This window comes from Rhinopithecus roxellana, chromosome 1 (assembly GCF_007565055.1).
Source record: "Rhinopithecus roxellana isolate Shanxi Qingling chromosome 1, ASM756505v1, whole genome shotgun sequence".
NCBI lineage: Eukaryota > Metazoa > Chordata > Mammalia > Primates > Cercopithecidae > Rhinopithecus > Rhinopithecus roxellana.
Window position 1 is genome coordinate 35376246 of NC_044549.1, and position 23177 is coordinate 35399422.

A 23177-nucleotide genomic window follows, 5' to 3' on the forward strand; every position below is an offset into this window, starting at 1 on the left:
AGCAGAGCTTGACGTGGCCTTGGAGGACTTCAGGGAGCACTGCCTTTGCAGTAAAGAATGAGACTAAGCAAGCAAACTTGTTAGACTGCTCATCTGTCTTTTCCAATTTTTTATTGTGTTATTCATCCTTTCATCATTGATTTATAGCTATCCTTAAAATATTAGGGATATATCACAAATATTTTTCCTAGTTTAAAAAATGATTTTCTACCATAGTAATTTTTATTTTCATGTAATAAAAAAAATTTTAAATTTTAAGTTTTCAGGCTTTGGTTTTATGCCTGGAAAATGAATCTCATACCTCCAGTATGAAAATATTCATGTATATGGCAAAAATTATCATTGAAAATTACAGAATTAGTGAGGATGCAGAGAAATGGGCAGTGTCTTTTTTTGTTGGTGAAGATATTAACTGAGGATCTAGAGGATAGTTTAGTAATATATGCATTTTACTTTTGCAGTTCCACTATAATTAATTGATCCCAAGGAAATAATCATGTAAGTGTACAAACATGTGTACACATGCATATGCATATAAAGATAGTTATTGTGGCATTGTTTAGTAAGAAGAAAGTTCCAAATTCCCAACTGTCCATCAATAAGTGATTGAGTCAATAAATTATCTACATATTAAAGTGCAATGTCACTGTCAAAAGATAATGTAGATCTCTATTTATTAACATGGTAAATGCCTATTACAATGTTAAGTGAAAAGAGTAGAATACAAAACAGCAAGTAACTTTTCCTTTCAGTATGGAAACAGAAAGAAAAAGAGAAAGATAAACAGGACCTTATGGAAATATAGTGGAAATATAGTATTTCCTAAGTTATTAATAGTGATTATCTCTGGGCTGTGAGATTTTAAAGGAATTTAACCTTGTTTTTTATAAATACTATCAATGCAACAAATTCAAGCAAAACTAAATGTATACTTTTTAGAATTAAAAATTAGAACTTTTACTTTTGGGGGAAAAAGAGTTTACCTAAAACCTGCAATAAGTACTTAAAAATTCCAATATGATTTTCACAGTCATCAGCAATCACTAACTAGCTGTCTTAATAGGGTGACATCAATGTGTGCCTCAAGTTTCCTCCAAGTTTGACAATTGAGATGTACATCACAGTTCTTCCTTTAAAGAATTTTAAAATATAAAATTTCAACTAGTGAATATAATCCAAATATTTTTATCTAGGGCATGGTTAGGTAAATTCTGGGGGTTATATGTGATAGGATATTATTCAGATGTTATATCGATATTTATAAAAAGTTTTTAATTATACCAGGAAGTATTTATTATATAATATTGAATTAAAATGGGATACAACTGTATACATGCAACGTATGCTCAAGTATGTTAAAATCTAGAGAAGACACTAGAAGGTGATCTAAAAAATTGTTAATAATTGTTGTTTCTGTGTAGTGGAATGATGGATGCTTTCCCCTTACTCTATACTTTCTTAATATTTCACAATAAGTGTGAATTATATAATCATGAAAAAAGTAAATATTAAAAAAATAGCTGTTTTTGCTCAACAGCTGCCAAATTTTACCCCAGATGTATCTGCAATTTAGCTTTTAGTCAAATGACCCTAACATCATTTCCTAAAGGGAATCTCACAGAATGGAATGTGCCCAAATAAAGATAAGCCATGACGGCCACCAACTCTTTCTAAGCTATCATTTTATAATGCTTAAAATAAATCTGAGTAAGGGATCTTTCTTCTATTGGAAGTTAGAAACTTCCACCTCCTTCAGACCCTTTCCATATCTTCTCTTGCATCATCAGCACCTTAAATTTATAATTAATCTATAGTACCCTGGTACGTTTCTAGGTCTGGAAACTGTTTTTGGAGGCTGATGGTGTAGATCACCATTAGGGATGGAGGATTATTTATTCATTTTAAATGGGAGTTCCCTTGAATAATAAACAAGGATGAGTTGCTACATAAGATCTTGTGTAGTTAATATGCTTTCTTCCCCTTCTTATATTTATATTTATTTATTTTTTGTTTTTTTGAGATGGAGTCTCACACTGTTGCCTAAGCTGGTGTGCAGTGGTGCGATCTCAGCTTGCTGCAACCTCTGCCTCCCAGGTTCAAGAGATTCTCCTGCCTCATCCTCTCGAGTAGCTAGGTTACAGGTGCCTGCCATGATGCCTGGCTAATTTTTTGTATTTTTAGTAAAGACAGGGTTTCACTGTGTTGGTCAGGCTGGTCTCGAACTCTTGACCTCGTGATCTGCCTGCCTCAGCCTCCCAAAGTGTTGGGATTACAGGCGTGAGCCCCAGCACCCGGCCCGCTTCCTTCCTCTCTTTTCCATCCCTCCCTTCTTTCTTCCCTTGTTCCCTCTCTGACCTATCTACACTTCCTGTCTCCCTCCCTCTTAAATAAACAACTTTTCTGAAGAGTTAGATGCCAGCTCTTAACATTTAGAAACAATTCACACTATACCAACACCACACTTCAAGTAGGTGATCTAATTTTTTCTAAATGATCATATTTTAGCAAAAAGATAATGGGAGAAATCAGAGTTGTCTCTCACATATGTATGATACATATTAGAGGGTGGTAATAAGGCAGAGAGTAGATATGTTTTTGAGAAAGTAAAAAAACAAAACAAAACAAAACAAAACACACAAAAAAACCTGGGTATTGTGAGGACAGGGCAGAGGGAAGGAGCAGGCATAAGAAAGAAAAGGAATGACACGGGTCTCCTGGTCCTTGCAAAGGTTATTCAATTGCCTGTTCCTGGTGTTTTGGACCAGATGTCAGCCTACAAACCACCTTGGACTCTGAGCTATTTGAAGGCACAGATGGTGTCTTACTCACCTCTGTATTTTCTATACTAAACACAGTGCCTGATACAATATACTCAACAGATGCTTAGAGAATTTAACTAAGTCCTTTCACTGCCCTTCCTTACTGGCCTCAGCTAGAATCAAAACAAGAAGCTAAAACTCCTAATGCCACAAACACTAGGTGAAACCCTATCCTAATTAAAACTCATTTCTTCTGATTTTGCACCTTGGTCCCCAAACTGCTGGAGAAGATGTCATGACAGGCCAGATAGGTATCAACATCAACCCACCAGACTCACCTGCACCTTCCACACTGCCAAGGAGAGTCCTTCTGTATTTCTCTGGTCAACTTGCTGTCCCATTTGTCTCGAGAATGATTTCAAATCTCTACTGTCCTTAAATCTCTTCCCCTCTTATTCTTAGCAGGACCTTGCCCCTTAGTGCCCATCATTTAGGAAACCTCTTAACCTTTCAGTACCAAATCTACATGCGGGCTTGCATCTGGCTCCTTTCCTTTACTCCTCCTTTCTTACAAAAATAGAAGAGGTGTCCCTCCTTCCATTTTTCCACTTATACTCAGGATTCCATCTGTCTAGCCTTATCAGTAATCTTATACTACCAGTCATCCTATGCTCTTCTCTCTCCTGCACATTGGATCTCTCCTCTCTACTGTATTCTTCCCATGAAAATACAAACAACAACAACAAAAAACAAAACAAAAAACTAATATTTCCATGTTTTTCAAACCTTCTTTTGACCTCACTTCCGTCCTCTCAAGATATTACACTAGCTCATTTTCCTTTCCTTCATAGCAAAACTTCTGAGTGGCCCACATTTGCTGTTTCTTCACTTCTCACTCTCTCCTCATCCCATTACAAACACATTATTGTTTTGACCACTTCAACAAGACAGCTTTTGTTGAGGTCAACAATAAGCTCAAAATTAATATATGCAATATATATTTGTTAGTCTTTAACCTACTTGATTGCTCAGTAACACTTCACATCACTGACCACCACCTTTGAGGCACTCTCTTAGCTTCTGTGCCTATGTTTTCTGATTTTCCTGCCACTTTCTTAGTGGCTCCTTCTGAGGGTATTTTATGGCCTCACTTTTTTCTACTAGCGGATTAAATATTAAGAGCTCTTCAAGTCTCAGTTTAGGTCTTCTTCTCAATATAACCCTGTCCTTGGGCAATATTCTTCATGCCAACAGATTCATTCACCACTATATGTTGCTTACCCTGAATTCATATCTCCAGCCTTCATGTTACTTCTGAATTCCAGTTTTATGTATATAAATACCTTGCAATATGCTCACTATATATCTGTCAAAAGCACCTCACACTCAACATCTCAAAAACAGAACTTACAAACTTCTCTCCAGTCCAGTCCTCCTTTGGTGTTTTTATGTAACTGTGAATGACATTATCCTTCATATAGTTTGATAAGCACCAAACCAGGAGTCATTGTTGCCACTTCTCTCTTTTATTTCACATAACCAACCATGAAAAAGTCCAAGAATATTTTACTTCTGAAGTATCTCTCAGTTTCATCTGTTTCCCCCTATTTCCACTGTCACTACCCTAGTCTACCTCTTGTGTGGTCTACTGGAATAGCTCCCTCACTGATTTCCTCATATCCATTTTTGATTTCTTCCAAATTATTTACCAAAGTTAAGCAACCTTGATATATATTTTTAAATTTTTAATTTCAAGATAACTTCAGATTAACATACAGTTGTAAGAGATAATATAGAGAGATTTGTTATTCTTTTTACCCAATTTTGCCCAAAGGTAACATCTTATATAACTATACTACAATATCACAATCAAGAAATTAACATTGGTGCAATCCCAGAATTGGAAAAAACTGCTTTAAAGTTCATATGGAACCAAAAAAGACCCTGCATTGCCAAGACAATCCTAAGCAAAAAGAACAAGGCTGGAGGCATCACACTACCTGACTTCAAACTATACTACAAGGCTACAGTAACCAAAACAGCATGGTACTGGTACCAAAACAGATATATAGACCAATGGAACAGAACAGAGCCCTCAGAAATAATACCACACATCTACAGCCATCTGATCTTTGACAAACCTGACAAAAACAAGAAATGGGGAAAGGATTCCCTATTTAATAAATGGTGCTGGGAAAATTGGCTAGCCATAAATAGAAAGCTGAAACTGGATCCTTTCCTTACACCTTATACAAAAATTAATTCAAGATGAATTAGAGACTTAATGTTAGACCTAAAACCATAAAAACCCTAGAAGAAAACCTAGGTAATACCATTCAGGACATAGGCATGGGCAAGAACTTCATGTCTAAAACACCAAAAGCAACGGCAACAAAAGCCAAAATTGACAAATGGGATCTAATTAAACTAAAGAGCTTCTGCACAGCAAAAGAAACTACCATCAGAGTGAACAGGCAACCTACAGAATGGGAGAAAAGTTTTGCAATCTACTCTTCTGACAAAGGGCTAATATCCAGAACCTACAAAGAATTCAAACAAATTTACAAGAAAAAAAAACCCCATCAAAAAGTGGGCAAAGGATATGAATGAACACTTCTCAAAAGAAGACATTCATATAGCAAACAGACACATGAACTCATCATCACTGGCCATCAGAGAAATGCAAATCAAAACCACAATGAGATACCATCTCACACCAGTTAGAACGGCAATCATTAAAAAATCAGGAAACAACTGGTGCTGGAGAGGATGTGGAGAAATAGGAACACTTTTACACTGTTGGTGGGACTGTAAACTAGTTCAACCATTGCGGAAAACAATGTGGCGATTCCTCAAGCATCTAGAACTAGAAATAACATTTGACCCAGCCATCCCATTACTGGGGATATACCCAAAGGATTATAAATCATACTGCTATAAAGACACATGCGGCCGGGCGCGGTGGCTCAAGCCTGTAATCCCAGCACTTTGGGAGGCCGAGGCGGGCGGATCACGAGGTCAGGAGATCGAGACCATCCTGGCTAACATGGTGAAACCCCGTCTCTACTAAAAAAATACAAAAAACTAGCTGGGCGAGGTGGCGGGCGCCTGTAGTCCCAGCTACTCGGGAGGCTGAGGCAGGAGAATGGCATAAACCCGGGAGGCGGAGCTTGCAGTGAGCTGAGGTCCAGCCACTGCACTCCAGCCTGGGCGACAGAGCGAGACTCCGTCTCAAAAAAAAAAAAAAAAAAAAAAAAAATAAAGACACATGCACATGTATGTTTATTGCGGCACTATTCACAATAGTAAAGACTTGGAATCAACCCAAATGTGTATCAGTGACAGATTGGATTAAGAAAATGTGGCACATATACACCATGGAATACTATGCAGCCATAAAAAAGGATGAGTTTGTGTCCTTTGTAGGGACATGGATGCAGCTGGAAACCATCATTTCCAGAAAACTATTACAAGAACAGAAAACCAAACACCGCATGTTCTCACTCATAGGTGGGAATTGAACAATGAGATCACTTGGACACAGGAAGGGGACCATCACACACCAGGGCCTATTGTGGGGACGGGGGAAGGGGGAGGGATAGCATTAGGAGATATACTTAGTGTAAATGATGAGTTAAAGGGTGCAGCACACCAACATGGCACATGTATACATATGTAACAAACCTGCACGTTGTGCACATGTACCCCAGAACTTAAAGTATAATAATAATAATAAAAAATTGGTGCAGTCCATCTGCCTTACTCAGGTTTCATCAGTTTTATATGCACATGAGTATGTGTGTGTAATTTAGTTCTATGCAATTTTACTACATGCATACTCTCATGAATCTAATTAATTAAACTACAGAGCTTCCACAGTGAAGCTACAGGATAGTTCCATCACAAAAGATCCCTTGCGTTACCCTTTTATAGCAACGCTCACCTCCATTTCTACCCCAACTCTCTAACTTTGTCAGCCACAAGTATGTTCTCAATCCTTACATATTTTTTTTTCATTTCAAGAGTGCTATATAAATAAGAATCATAACAGTACACCATCTTGAGATTAGCTTTTTTACTCAATATACCCTTGTGATTAAAACTAGTCATTGTACGTATCAATAATGTATTCTGTTTAGTGTTGAGAGGTATTCCACGGTATAGATATAACAGTTTGCTTAACCACTGACCCACTGAAGATAATCTGGATTGTTTCCAGTTTTGGGCTATTACAAATAAAGCTGCTATGTACATTGGTATAACATAACATACAGGTGTTGTACAGTTGTTTCCATCTCTCTGGGATAAATGCCCCAAAGTTTACCCTTTTAAAAAACAACATTGATCATGCCACACTCCTTCTTAAATTTGCTCCTCTACTGTCCTCAGGATAAACATAAAAATCCTTAAGATGAAGGACCTGGTGTCGTCGGGCCCTACGTATCTCTTCAACCTCAACATGGGCTGCTCGTCACCTCTTTCTCTCTATGCAGCTATCTTCAGGGACTTCATCCATGCTGTTTCCTCTGCCTGGAATCCTCTTCCACCACCCATCCTTACTTTTTGTTTTTAACCTTCAGCTATCTCAAATGTCACTTTTTCAGAGCAGCTTCTCCTGAATTTCCAGACTCACTTAAATCCTCTTCTTTTATTTGCTCTTAGAGCACATCGTACTTTTATTATGTAGTGGTAAGCACAACTTGTAATTACAAGTTATACTGTGAGACCATTTGCTTAGTATCTGTCTTACATTCCCCAGATTATAAGCTCCGGAAGGAGAGAGGTTATGTTAATATTCCTCACCATTATACCTTTAGCATTTAGTAGACACTCAACTTTGTGTCTAGTAAAATTTGGCTGAGGCTTTTAAGACATAGTCCTGGAATCAAATTCTATCTCTACCATTTATTAGGTGTTCTTATAAAACAACTCAAACATGCTAAATTTGTCTTCTGATCTGCACAATTGTGATTATAATAGCATCTACTTAATAGGGTAGTTTTGAAGGTTAAATCAGATAGCCATCAAAAGTATTTAGTCCAGTATCTAAAGCAAGGCAAGCACTCAATAGTTATTTCTTATTGTTACTGTTAGTTGAACAAGAAACTAGAGTTTTTGTATTTTTTTTCCTAACTAGGCTTTTGTTCATTATCTTCATTACTTGCCTGTTCCCTCAGGTTCTGATTCTTCTAACTTTTCAGACTCTGAAAAGGGGCCCTTAGTTAAGATCTTGAATAACCAGTAGGACTACTGGTTCTTACCCCAGGTATAGACAGATGAGAGCCTTGTTTAGCCTCATGGTTCTGGTTCCCATTTTCATCTCATTCAGTACCTCCTCCTCTTGTTTTCCAGTCTATGGATGTCAGTGTGGGTAAGAATGCCTCTTCCCTACTCCTGGTTTCCAGATGTTTTCTAAACACTGCTTTCCTCTTGTCTCATTCCTTATACTTCCCTATGGAGGCAAAGTATCCCATTGGTGGGGCAGCCCTTGGTCTATATTTCTCAACTAGGTAGAACTGATCTACCCAAATTTGTAGGCACAGGAATTTAGCCTCTTTGTCCTTCCTTTTCTACTTAGACTAGCGGGAGGTGATGACCTGGAAAAGTGTTGCTCATATGCAGATCCACAATTGCCTGTGAGAGGGCTTTTGCAAGGTTTGATTGAAGGGAAGAGAGTCAGCAAACCCATTTCCTCTTTACACTAAGCTATGCTCTTCAACCAACCTTTATAAAAATGCTGGTTCCCTAGCTATCAGTTCTTTTGTCTTATTTTTCAATAGGTTTAGAATTTGAGTGGGGAAGAGTGACGCTATTTATGGGCCCCCTCGAAGATTCCAACACTTTGGTATATGATTTGCTTGGAATATGATTCTTTTTCTCTTCATCTTTTTTACATTTTAGCCAGTTTTCAAGACTCAGCTGAATCAGTTTTACATGAAACTTTCTAGCCTGCAAGACTCTTTCATGAACGAAACCCTATGGTACTTCCTGGACTGTATCATTCCTTCTGGAACTTACTCATTTATTATCTTAGGTGCATACACAACGCTCAACAATGTAACTGCTTTTCCTAACTCAATTTTAAATTCTGCAAAAGCAAGAAAGGATCATGTATTTATGCTATGTTTATGCTTTAACTATCCAATAAACATTATGCTTTGTACATAGTTAAGTGTTTAATAATATCTTACAGGGTGAATGTGGGGGAGGGTGGCCTACTGACCAGGCTTTGATTTGAAGGCCAAGGTACAATGGAAATGGCTTAGTAGCTGGATGGTTCCTGAAGAGGCTGTGGCAGTGCAGTGGTGAAAGAAAGAAAAGGTTACTATGGGTATGTCCCTGAGGTGTGTATCAGTGCAAGTCTGTGTATAGACACACACACACACACACTCTGTCTAACATATATATGTAAATAGAACTTAATTCTGTCTTGTGCTTTGTTTTCACCTTAGTAATATTCAACTTTATTTCTCTTATTAAAAATACATGGAACTCACAATCTGATAGGTAGAAAGGCTAAGAGAAATGCAACCAGAGGGAGGTAATATTCCTGGCTATGGTTGATTGGTGTTCAGAGTGCTTTGATTCTCTGAATGAGTCAAAAAAATTGAAAAAAAAATAGCCACTCTTATCACTAGGAAAAGAAATGAGGAGGAAGGGTCCTGAAAATGGTGTCTGAGCAATTTAAGACAGGGAATATTTTAAAGATCACAAAATTTAATTTATTCAACCTAAATGCATAAAAGTACAGGTGGGGACATTATTTATGCAGGTATATGCAAATCACTTTATAAAATAGGCAAAGCCCTTCTGCTTTTTATAAGTTGCCAAGGTGGTTCCTGATATTTTAAAAGCTATGCACCTTTAATGTAGTTTCCTAAGAGTTGGAATCCCTCTGTCGAAATCACAGTCATTGTCAGAGCAAGTTTATTTTATTTTTTTCCTATCCTCTGGGACATTTACAAGGATCTTATAACCATCACAAAAAGAATGGTTTCCACAGAGATGTGACTGGAAAAATCCCTTGGAAATTGCTGAGGAGCAAGTCACAGTGTTCAAAGCAGAGAACATAGGCTTTGAAAACATGAACCCATCTGACCTCTTGAATTTAGTACAGTGAATTCCTGAGCTCTGAAACATGGGGCCCGGCTGTGCATGCCATATTGGTGCTATAAGACTGGCAGTAGGTTGGCTGTGGCATGGTCTATTTCAAACTCCTTCACAGTGCCCAGTGTTGCATGTTCCCAGATGACATTTGGTTGGCAGAAGCTGGGCTTCCAAAGCTGGCAGCCTGGAATGCAGCCCACTGTGTTTTGACAAACACATAATTGACCATCTGATCACCAGCCTACGTTCTGCACTCAGGTCACTGGGGGACCTGGGCTTTCAATAGGTCCCCACTCCTCGTCTTGTTCATCTTCCCAAACCTTTCTCCAGAAAGCAATATAGAGAAGGCTTAAACACACCCACACATATCCTCCCATTTGCAAAAGAGAACATAGTACATGAAACATAAGCTGTTGAAAATTTCCTTTAAATTGTCCTGGCAGCCCAAAGTGAACAAGAGAAAAGCACACTTATGGTGAACTCTAATTCAGAGAGAAGGAATGAATACACTGAATTGTTTCAACACCCGGCTGTGCATAAGTTGCAATTCAGTTCAATGGTTTGGAAATTTTGCTTAGAAAAAGGGAGCAATGAGAAAATGATAGGAAATTGGGGCATTGATTGACTTTAGGGGGGCATTATTTAGAAACTGTTTCATTTCCAGGTGAAAGAAGAGAAAAACAGGACACTGGGAATGTCTTATCCTTATCTGCCTGCTCTTCCCCCACACCCACTATGGGCAGTAGGAGGTACGCAAGCCTGGCGACCAGCGGGCAGTAGCTCAAAGTGAGGTCATATTCAAATTGAGGTCTTTGCTGAAGATCCCATAAGGCTGTATTTTGGTCTGAAATTTGACTCCACACAATGTATCAGCCTTTCTCCTAGAAGGCAAAGATTATGTAATAGGCCAAGATATGCTAGAATTACACAAAGGTTAATGTCTATTTCGACACTACCAAATAGCCTCTCCCCTCCATCCTACCCCTACAGCACAGTTCAGGCCTTTGGCTTTTACCTTTGACCTGGTCTCCCTATTCTGAGCCAGCCTCTCCACTTTCACCAAGTGCTCTTTCTAAAACATACATCTGTTTACAATTCTTCAAAGCCTCCTTGAGCCTGTAGGATCAAGTCCAAATTCCTATGCATGCCATACGAGGTCCTCCGTATGGTAGGCAAGGTCCCCTGCCTACTTTCCAGCCCAATCTCATACTACTCTTTCAACTACCATGTTTCAACCACACCGAACTATTCACTCCTCTGGATCTTGTTGTTACTTAACGCCTCCTGATTTTGTAAATGCTCTTACATTTTTCTTGATTATGATCCCCTTTTCTTTTTGCTCTTTCATATCTACCTGGTAAAGTGCAATTTACTCTTCTGACTTGAAGACCCAGCCTGGGCACCTTACCACATGCAAATAGGCACTCCTTCTTCATTCCTCTTACTATGTCTTGTATACACCTGCATTTCAGTGTCTATCATATGCTATAGTCTTTATTCACTTATTTATTTCCCCTATCAGACTGAGATTTCTAACAAAAGAAAGCATTTCTTATTTATCTCAGAGTTTCCACAACCAAGCATAGTGACTAACTTTCCATAAATGTTTGTTGAATGAAAACTAAATAAAAAGCTGTGCATGATAATTAATCAAAACGAAGCCAAGTAGTAGTGTTAGCTTTTATAAGCATAGTAGGAGCCCATTAGCAATCTAATGAAGGCAGAAGATCCCAGCAGTAAGGCACTTTCTGATGGGCATGGCAGGGGCTGGTGACTGGCTGAGGTGACAGTAAGAGTGAGGGATAAATTCTGTGATGGAGGAAGGTCTTTTTAACAGAGAATGCCACTAAGGCTGTAAATTAACACACTTTTCAAGACTTAATATTCAATACAGAAATATATTGCCCTGAGAATACATCTGAATCTGAATCGTAGACAGACCTAACTCATAAGATCCAGGTTTCCCAAATAAGGTAAGTCTGTGCTACCTGCTTCAAGGTAGCATGGCAGATTATGGAGGGTTCCTCTTTGTTTCTGCTGAACAGTAACGGAATGGAAAATTCTTGGGAGAGCATCTGACAGCTTTTCAGTTCCTATTGAAATCCAGGTCAAATACAGATTGTGATACTGGACTAAATGCACTGCTAAGAAGAGAAGATCGAACAAGCAGAATTCTGTACCTGTTTAGAGGAGGCCATTGAAGAGGCACTTGGAGTCAAAGCACTGGGGAGATAATGTTCTGATCTGTTCTCAAGGGACATTGGACATTTTTTTTCCTTTTGTTGGGCCTCTGGGGCACCACCCTGGAGCCATCAACCATCAACTGTGTCTGTGGGGTACTTGAGGACAGTAGGACTGTCATAAGCCCGGTCACCCTGCTGATATGACAGCAGCTTCAAGATTTGGAACAAGCCAAGCAAACATGAAGCCTGGTCCAGGGATGGGACAAGGTCATGGGTATACGAACGGATTATCTGCTCATTACAGGTCACTCCCCCAGCCTTATGTGTAGTTAAAAAACAGTATATTTCTAGAAGCTACGCGACTGATGATTGATGTAGCATAGAATCAGATTTGCATTTTCCTATGAGCCAGAGACAGGCTTTCAACAACACTTTTTATCTCAAAAGTCTCCCCCTTGATTCCTAATTGGTGACACAGGTCCCTTGTACTGCTTGTGTCTGAGGCTCGCCCTATAGCACTGACGTCACAATAGCTGAGCCGTGCGGGCAGGAGTGCACTGTGCTGACTCATCCCGGTGATGTGAGGATTAATGCCTTGTCTAACACAGAGCTATTATGTGAACTGTTTTTACACAAAAGAACTGTAACAAAAATGATTTGCCAGTCAGAGGACTAGAAATATGCAGTGCTAGGTAACTGAGGGGAGGGCTGTGCAGATATAAAGTGGTAACCATAAGCACGCATATTGACATCCTCCAAAGCATTAACAGACCCACTCTATCAACACTGAAATAGAGAATAACAAGACTTGTCAGGGGCAGGTAGGACCCACCCCTGTTGTATAAATGCATTATACACAGCTCCAGTCTTTGGGGAGTTTAATCAATCGCCTTTCTCTGTCAAATAAACTGTCACATTACACTTTAGCCTTAGCATCCTTTGGAGGATTCTGCCTCCCTAAATATATTTGCCACTATCTTCTAGGAATGTTAGTGGAAGGCATGCACAAACAAAATAGCCATGGGAACCTCCATTCTGTGCAAATGATTGTAATACAAGAAGTACCTTGGAGTGAGGAGTCAGTGAAGCAATATATAATGTGAATAAGGGACAGTGCTCACCTGAGAGTGGGAAGCAGCCAGAGGATACCGATAACTATTTAGGTGACTATCACTACCTGTAGGATCTCTTGGGTGGTGTCTCTTATAAGTGACTTTGATTATTTCCGTTCACTGGCCTAGAATCTCTTTCAAGCAGTTCAAAATGAAATTTATTTAAACCCATTCAGCGCAGCCTGGCTTGAACTTTAAATAATTAATGTTCCCTTTTTTCTACATAAAATCAAGTGGTCTTTTTTTCCCCCAAATGCCTTTCCATCTTTTCTAAAAAAGAGTGGTACCTTTATAAACCTTCTGGCACATGTGAACCTGGGATTTCTGTTTTTTTTCTCCTGTAGACTTCAAAATTTTGCACAAAAGTTTAGCCTATTTACTTTACAGTCTTGTACTTCTTAGTAAAGGGATATTAGAGATTTTGTCAATAAATGAAAGCTCTGATCTAGAAGTTAAAATTAAAAACTACTGGACGTAGGGATGGGTACATAACTGAAGAATACATAATTGCTCAATGATTGACAGGGGAGCAAAAGCCCAACTGTTGCTGGTATTTGGCTGAATAATACAAGCTATACTTTAAAAGAGCAGTGACTTTTGCAAACAGCAGCTGCAGCCAAGTAAAGGGCAGCCTTTATAGAAGTACGGTGTCTGGGCTGCTGGTATTTTCTGCACCCTCATGGTTAGCAACCACCAACAGCATAGACTCCAAACGCAAAAGAAACTAATACACACTACAAAAGCACCAGAAACCACAACAAAATCAACTAGGAAATATGCCAATGAAGACCACAATTTTCTAAACCCAACACTTTTTTTTTTAAAGGTAAATAAATCACTTTTACTTACGTAAAGAGAAGGGGCAAGTCACAGACTGATGGTCAAAGATCTGAAAACCAAAAAAAAAAAAAAAAGGAATTAAAAGCAAATCTATATATTATGCAAAATCGATATATAAAAGCAAAATGATATAGCGGGAAGAAAGTAAGTAAATCTAGGTATAGATGAGACTGGTTGTTCCTAAAGGAGCCTATTTTGTCACTTCTAGCCTTAAAATAAAGGAGATCCAGCTTCACAAAAACTTTATAAAACACCCCCAGCTACAATGACCAAGACAGTACTTCCCAGCACAAGGAGTGCAAAGACCTTTCTTTGTCAATTTTATTCTAATTATCATACAGTGTGTCTGGAATTCGTGGGTTCTCAGTATCACTGACCTCAAGAATGAACCCGAGGACCCTCGCGGTGAGTGTTACAGCTCTTAAAGGCAGCGTGGACCCAAACAGTAAGCAGCAGCAAGATTTATTGCAAAGCGCGAAAGAACAAAGGTTCCTCAACACGTAAGCACACTCTTAACGGGTTTCCACTGCTGGCTCAGGCAGCCTGCTTTTATTCCCTTATCTGACCCCACCCACATCCTGCTGATTGGTCTATTTTACAGAGAGCTGATTGGTCCGTTTTGACAGAGTGCTGATTGGTGTGTTTACAATCCTTGAGCTAGACACAGAGTGCTAGACGGAAAAATTCTCCAAGTCCCCACTAGGTTAGCTACATACAGAGTACCAATTGGTGTATTCACAAACCCTGAGCTAGACACGGTGCTGATTGGTGCATTTACAATCCTTGCGCTAGACACAGAATGCTACACGGAAAAGTTCTCCAAGTCCCCACTAGGTTAGCTAGATACAGAGTGCTGACTGGTGCACATACGATCCTCTGGCTAGATATAAAAGTTCTCCAAGTCCCCATCCAGTTCAGGAGCCCAGCTGGCTTCACCCAGTGGATCCTGCACCAGGGCTGCAGGCGGAGCTGCCCGCCAGTCCCGAGCCCTTCTCAGACCTTGGGCTGTCGATGGGACCGGGCGCCACGGAGCGGGGGTCGGCGCCCATCCGGGAGCCTCAGGCCCGGCGGGAGCCCACGGCAGAGGAGGAGCTCAGATATGGCGGGCTGCAGATCCCAGCCCTGCCCCGCAGGGAGGCAGCTAAACCGGGTGAGAATTTGAGTGCAGCGCCCGCGGGCCGGCACTGCTGGGGGACCCTGCGTAACCTCCGCAGCTGCTGGCCCTGGTGCTAAGCCCCTCACTGCTCTGGGCCGGCGGCGTCGGCCAGCCGCTCAGTGTGCTAGGCTCGCCGAGCCCGAGCCCGAGCCCGAGCCCGAGCCCGCGCCCGCCGGAACTCACACTGTCCCTCGAGCGCCACGCGCAGCCCCGGTTCCCGCCGGCGCCTCTCCCTCCACGCCTCCCCGCAAGCAGAAGGAGGCGGCTCTGGCCTCAGCCAGCCCAGAGAGGGGCTCCCACGGTGCTGTGGCGGGCTGAAGGGCTCCTCAAGCGCCCCCCCGTGGATGCCGAGGCCGAGGAGGCGCTGAGAGTGAGGGCTGCTAGCACATTGTCACCTCTCAACAGGATTTGGTAGAGCTATGTTACCATATAATACAATAGCCACTAGCCACTAGCCACATTTGTCTTTTTAAATTTAAATTATTTAACAATTAATAAAAAGCTAAACATTTAGTTCCTCAGTCTTGGCAGCTGCATTTCAAGTGCTCGATACCCACATGTGGCTGGTGACTGCCTTACTGGATAGCAGAGATAGAAAATATTTCTATTATTGTAGAAATTTCTATTGGGCAGCACTGATTAGAATAGGTAAAAGCTTTACTACATAGTACATGATCAATTTTAGCTAATTTTGACAAAGATGAGTCAAACCCTGATGAACTTTGTCTCTTTTAAGATATATTTAGTATGTTTAATGTCCAGAAGTTCCTATGAAGAAATACAATACATTCGTGTGTTGCTAAGAACTCAGTCCTAAGTTTGCCCTGGGCTTGCCTTCTAAAACTGCCTCTACTCCTTCTTACCAGCCTAGAAAGTCCCCTCTATGGTGGAAAATAATCTGTAAAGTGATTTTAAACAAAGCACCTGTCCCACCAAACACATCACTGTTTGGTGATGAAAATTTCAGATTTTGGAGGAGCTGACCCTAACAGTTTTATTGTTCTATGTTTAAAATATGATATTTCACTCTTTAAATCACAAGCTAGGCCAGGCACGGTGGCTCGTGCCTGTAAATCCCAGCACTTTGGGAGGCCAGGGGGGTGGATCACTTGAGGTCAGAAGTTCGAGACCAGCCTGGCCAACATGGTGAAACCCTGTTTCTACTAAAACTACAAAAATTAGCTGGGCGTGGTGGCAGGTGCCTGTAATCCCAGCTACTTGGAAGGCTGAGGCAGAAGAATTGCTTGAACCTGGGAGGTGGAGGTTGCAGTGAGCCCAGATTGTGCCACTGCACTCCAGCCTGGGTGACAAGAACAAGACTCCGTAAAAACAAACAAACAAAAAAAATTCACAGGCCAAAAAAAGCTATTATAGGACCGGTCTGCCCATCATTGTGCTTTTTTTGTTGTTGTCGTTGGAGACGGGCTTGCCCTCTGTTACCCAGGCTGGAGTGCAGTGGCACGATCTCAGCTCACTGCAACCTCTGCCTCCTGAGTTTAAGTGATTCTCCTGCTTCAGCCTCCCGAGTAGCTGGAACTATGGGCGCGTGCCACCATGCCCATGTATTTTTAGTAGAAATGGGGTTTGCCATATTGACCAGGCTGGTCTCGAACTCCTGAACTCAGGTGATCCACCCACCTTGGCCTCCCAAAGTGCTGGAATTTCAGGCGTGAGCCGCCGCACCCGGACCCATCAGTGTTTTGATAACTTCTCTTAGAAGGATAAAACTGAAGTAGGGGGAGACCCATGAGAAATTAATAAACCAAAAAAAGATTCTGAGAAAACAAAGCAGGTCCCTCTACCTCGAGCCCACTAAAACATATCAAGGATTTAATACAGGCTGATTCAATCTTGCCTGTCTGACACCAAGATTTTAACAACTTCACATAAGGCCTCCAGAAATATGCAAAACAAACTTCACTAAAGGAGATCAAGTAGAAGGACATGATTAAGTATCTTTGCACTGAAAAGGCTAAAGCAGAAAACCAGCAATTAAAGACATCTCCCTTCCTGGAAAGTTTTTGTGACAATTGCACTATTGTAGAGATTTCTTCAAAGAAATGATTTCCCTTTGTGGTCAATGTGAAACCTCGTTCAAGTACATGCAGGTGTGAAGGATGGTGACAAGACGAGCTAAGATGAAATTCTCCAGCCTGGATCATTATACATGCTAACACAAGAGAGGTTGGAGATCTCCAGTGCTTTCAAATTGTTTCACAAAATTGATGAGTTTAATGAAAATTTTAAGCAAGATAATTAGATTATGTATGATTCATTGAAAGTACATACAAATTTGAAATATATATATAAAAGACTGACTAGTCTTCAAAGATTTTAAAGCTCTAAGTTTTGCTATATTCTAGTCTTCTCTACAAGCCAGGATATTAGACTATGGCACTGGGACCTATTTTCTTGCCATTTTCCTCCCTCCCTCTCTCCCTTCTTCCTTCCCTTCCCTCCCTCCTTTCCCATATTCCTCTCTCTTTCTTTCTTTCCCTCTCCCTTTTTTGGACTTGCTGTCTTTTCTAACCTTTGGGGAGAAGAAGAAAATATTATTAGCAATTTTCTATGAAATATGTTCAATGGTCATTTTTCTGTTGCATGTTATAAACCCAATAACTCTCAACAATATGCTCTTTTAAAACTATACCTAGTGTTTATGTTCTTATATCTAAGCACATAACTTTATTTTCTAAATTTCAAGGAGCATTTATTAATAAAATTAGTCAAAATTAAATTTTTGATGTGCTCAAAAGAGATCATTGTAAATTGTACCCAAATTGGCTAATACATCCAAGGTCTGGAGTGAAAAACTATCTTTCCTGGATGTCAAATGATACACAGGCTGGCTGTCAATGATAAGAATCCAAAATGGAGAGAAAAATCACAGTGTGTATGTCACAGTCTAAAGCAAATTAAAGCCAAGTTAAATGGAAAGTTTTTATTGGATATAATTGTTGTACTTATATGTTAATATAAAATAATATTGATCCCAAACTTAACACTATGGCTAAAGATTTAATCTGAGTTCTTACACAATTCATAAATGTTCATGAGCATCAAAAGATGCCTACTTCTTGACTGAATTATAATCTGCTACGTAATTCTGAGAATATGTATTAATCTACATAGATTTATATTTGCTCAATTCAAATTGCTATTTCATTGATACATGCTCTTTCCACTTAAGTGATCTTCACCTTATATGTCTATAAGTTGTTTTTATCTGAAACGTAAAGAATTATCTATAATGGTTTCACAGAGGATTAAAAATATTTGCATTAAGCACACTTGGTTCAAAGCATAAATATATCTAGCAGAGTATAAAACTGTAAAGCCCAAGTAATTCAGGACATTAAAACATCAGGGTGGAGGGTGGGGGATGAGCAGAGAGAGGGAGATGATGAGGGGTGAAGTTTAATCTTCGTCATATAATTTATGAGTTGAAATTATTATATGGTGTCAATCTCGAAGAATCAAAAATATTATTAATTGTAACTTTGAAGTCAATTCTAGTGTAGTTTACATAAAGTTCTACAGCAGTGGTTTTCAACATTTTGAAGTGATACAGATCCCTATGAAAATCTTCCTCCAGATAACTTCTCAAAAACACCAAGTTTCAAGGAACTCCTAGACTCCATGAAGGCCATTCATGAATCCCAGGTTAGGAACCACTGGCCCAGGCAGAGAGGGGAGAAAACCCTCTTTCAATCCCATAGCTACTCATCTCTAGAGAGTTTTAATGAAACACTATAAACTAAAGCCAGGACAAAGAAAATGTATAAAAAAGAGAGTTCTAAGTGGGTAAGGGTATGTGGTTAGAGCCACACAGGCTTCTTTGGAGGCCTGCCAGACTCCTACCTTCCTAGTCCTTTATAATTTCTTTTTTAAAAAAGTCTACAAAGCCTTGGCAACAATGGAGTAGAGGAGTACTGAGCAGAGATGATAATGATAATAAGAGTCACTATTTACTGAGTCCTTCAGATACTTTGAAAAATAAATCCTTCTCAAATTTGGATATGAGTATACCCAGGAATGTGAGCAGTGTAACGGGAGTAGAAAAAGCCACAAAATAAATAATAAATATATAGCTGTCTTCCTGGAGGGTCAGTATTCCTTGTGGGCAAGTAATTTAAACTCTTATTTGCACACATATTCATTTATCCAATAACTATTTATTCGATGTTATACAAACAAGAAAACAGATACTGTTCTTGTCCTCATGGAACTTCTGGTTGAGTGAAACAAACAAGAATATATTGAGGCACTAAAAGCAAAATTTGTATATATATCTTTTGGGTGAAACCTGAGACTTCACTGAAAAGTCTTGTTTGTGGCAGACGACTTCAAGCAATGTCCTGGCGGGCACTCTTAGTATTGAATCACTCACTCTAATTTGAGGATCACCCAAGTGGAACAGTTTGAGAAGCATGGTTAACAGCATATCATTTAATCCCCACTACAAGAGAAAATACTGTTACTTCCAATTTACTAGAGAAAAGAGGGAAATCTGAGAAATCAGGAAACTTAGCTCAGATCATACAGCTGCTGGCATCTGAATAAGTGTGTGCCATTCCAAAGTCTACATATTTTTAACCACTAAATTACACTACCTTTAGGTGTTTCCCACTTTATGTTTCCCCTTGAATCTGGGCTCATTCAGGATTACACAGGCTAGTTTAAGCTTCTCTTTGGAAGGAGACAGGTTTGGCTTGATTTGCATTCTAAATATTTCACAGTGGTAAGGGAAAGCTATTATTATACCCATTTTATGGTGAGGAAGCTGAACCACTTGCCAGCTGAGGTATCTGGCTGGGTTAAAAACGGAATCTGGGTCGTCAGACTCTCATTCCTCTTGACTAACTCCAAGCCTAGGCACTATTACTGTCCATGGGCTTTTCTGAACATGAGATTCACACTGGGTGATAAGGAGTGAGACAAATTCTGCTAAGAGAAAACAATAATAGTGCAATAAAAAAAGGGAAAATAAGTAATCATAACTCACACAAAAATTGGTTACTTTCAGCATTGTGAATAGAAAAAGGAGAGATTATTCATCACAAATGAGTCAGAAAATTAGAATGTGTCACTGCATTGATGACAGAGCTGAGGAATTTGGATGAACTGAAGTTCAACACTTACCCTTCTAGCTGAAGAGGGTAAATGGTGTGACAACAGGACAGAAATGACCTCTTATTTCCAATCTTAATTAATATTTCTAATCTTTTTTCTTTAACTACTCTGTCTAAAAGTTAGATGGGTTTATATGTTTGTTTTCTATGTGTAGAGATAATGTTTTAACATCCCTTTAATGTTCTAGAAGTATTGCATTAATTAATTCTTATGTGGGAGTCATTCCAAATAGTAGGATGATGATTTTTACCTTATTGATTTTCCTAATACCTTTCTGGTTTCCAGTGTTTTCAAAGGATGAGGCACTATTAGATTTTTAGATTTACATGTCTTTCAAAATTAAGTGCCTGTCAACTGATATTCCATCTCTACTCTGGATACATGATTTCCTTTATCTGACAGATTCAAAAAAATTTGTACTAGATTTAATGACATTTCATGCATTCTGAATTTGGAGTTTTTAATTCTCTATTTTCTATTTGGCAAAAGGTTTACAAGATAAAGCCAGATGCAAGGGTATTTATATGTGCATACAGAACCTGTGCCATCACTCTCTAGATACTTTGGGGTTTCCTGTAGGCCAGATTCTTGATGTATTTTCATTGCTTTTGGTCAGGAAGAAGGAGACTATAAATGCCATAAATGGTCATACATATCTTGGGGTCTGCTTTCCAAAACCCATATTATTTTGGATCCATCTCAAGAAGAACAATAAGAGAATGATACTGAGGTCTCTTTTTCTTAAGATGCTATGATAACAATCCTAAAAAATGGCCTGTCTTCAAAATTTTGATGATGAAATAAGGTTATAATCAATAAAGAGAGAAGATTTTAAAGTTCAGCAATTAGGTCTGGGACTGCTTCTGTGCCTGAGACATTGCCAAGATACAATGTAACACTCCATCCCACCCCATGTGAGTCTCCCTGTTCCTTCTTGATGCTTTTGGGGATAGGGTCTGAGAGACTAGAATGAAATGAAAGCAGTAGTGCTGGGAGGGGTGGCAAGGACCAAATTTGTTTAATACATTTAGGATGGTTTTTTATTGCTGCTAAAATAGATACAATTCCTTAGCATGATGACATTCAGGAATCCTTTACAATCTGATTCCAAAGAACCTTCTCTTCTATATCTTAAACTACTGAAATTGCAGCTCCATAAATTCCAAATGGATTGATGTACCAGGACCTTTAACTTACAGTAAGCTTATCTCCTTAAGGGATGCTGGAAAGGTTTGGCACTGCTATCATGTGGTCTAATCATTTAGACTTGTCACTACCAACTATTTGTTTAAGAGCCTCCAAGACCTTTCACAATCTGGCTCGGGCCCACCTCTCTAGTCTTAAGAAAAATTTTCCCACCATTACTTCTTTATATATGGTGACAGACTATTTGCTCCTCTCTGAACATGGCCTGGGACATTTATGTTCCTGAGTCAGCTAACAGTTCACACTGGAATCTCCCAAGCCTAGCATAGTGTGTGAAACACAGCACGACACTCCAATGTTTGTTGAATAAATGCTGTCCATCTATTTTAGGAGGCAGAGATGACAGAAGAAAGTTGTTAAATCAGTAAATAAATAGCACCAGAGAGAGGTCAAGGAAAAGTTAATTTTAGTGCATTTTAGGAGTGGGGGCAAGATGAGCTTGAAGATTAGGAAAACTGATGCTCTTTATTCCTGGGTCTGGCCAATACTATGAGTCAGTTACTTTTTCAGGAACAAGTTTAAACCTCAAGGTTAAATGAACACAAATGCCCTGTCCATCAGCATATAATGAAAAAGTTGTGGCTATTTCCACATCAGCACAGTGAAATTAAAATATGCAGTGCCTCTCTAAGAGGCATCATATATGACAGAGCTTTTAAAAATAGTCCCCTTTGCCACTCAGGTATAGAAAGAGCTATAAAAACAAAAGTAAATGTTTAAAAAACTGGGATAATTTAGCTTAGGGAAGAAAGAGCTGAGGTGTGTCTTTATAGTTTTTTGACTATAAGAAAAGTTGTTACAAAGAGGATAATGATCAGCATTGTTGTCCTAGGGCAAAATGACATTAAACCGTCCAGTGCAGAATTTTAGACTTAAAGATGAACGTTCTAAATATGCAAGTGGTAAATAATCAAATAGATTGCTAAGAGCAGTTCTGAAATTTCTTTCTTCCTGACTCTCTTAAAATAGGAAAAATCTTCGTCTATTTTGGATAAAATAAATGCAGCTCTGCCTCCAGTCAGGAGAATGAATTCAATAACTTTTCTAGTCTTGTTTAACTCTGTATGATTCCATAAAATTCTATAAAATGTTAACCCTAAAAATTATATAGAATCACCATACAGTTGAGTAAAATACATTCTACAGTTTAAAGATAAATAAGCAATATAGAGAGTTGGTAAGTTATTAAATTCAAAATAGTAATATATGGTTCTTACACTTTTGATTCAATTTGCCAACTGCATATAACACAAATAAAATTGGGAAAAATGTACCCGAATTTACTAAAGTTTTAACATAGTGATTAGCTAGAGTAAAACAGTCTAACAATCCTTCAATGTCTAAGAAATTTGCTGAATATTTCATAAACTTCATATTGAATATGTATATAAACTCAATTTCCAATTAAATAAAAAGTTTTTTAAAGGTCCGCAAAGTAATATATGAACTCACTATTATTATTTCCTGGACTATCTTCAAAGACAACAGGAGAATCAATAAATAATTCCTTTAAATGACCAAAATGTGCCCCATATGATTAAAAATGTAAATCTAATAACAAACTCACAGATAAGGTCTAACAGGGGTGGCAAGTTAGTGGCTTTCTTTGTCTGTTTACCTTGTAGCTTTGGAGCTCAGCAGAAGCGTCCATTACATACAGCACAGGGTTAGATGAACAGCT

The 23177-nt window shown here is 39.1% G+C and overlaps 1 protein-coding gene across 4 annotated transcripts in view; it reads right to left on the reverse strand.

Annotated features, from left to right (window-relative positions):
* Positions 1–23177, reverse strand: part of ZBTB20 (zinc finger and BTB domain containing 20) — an 831659-nt gene that overhangs the window by 158758 nt on the left and 649724 nt on the right. For all 4 annotated transcript variants that reach the window (XM_030941361.1, XM_030941349.1, XM_030941352.1 and 1 more), the window contains one exon: positions 14011–14050. The gene's annotated coding sequence lies outside the window, so the exon portion shown is untranslated. The remainder of the gene's footprint in view (positions 1–14010; positions 14051–23177) is intronic.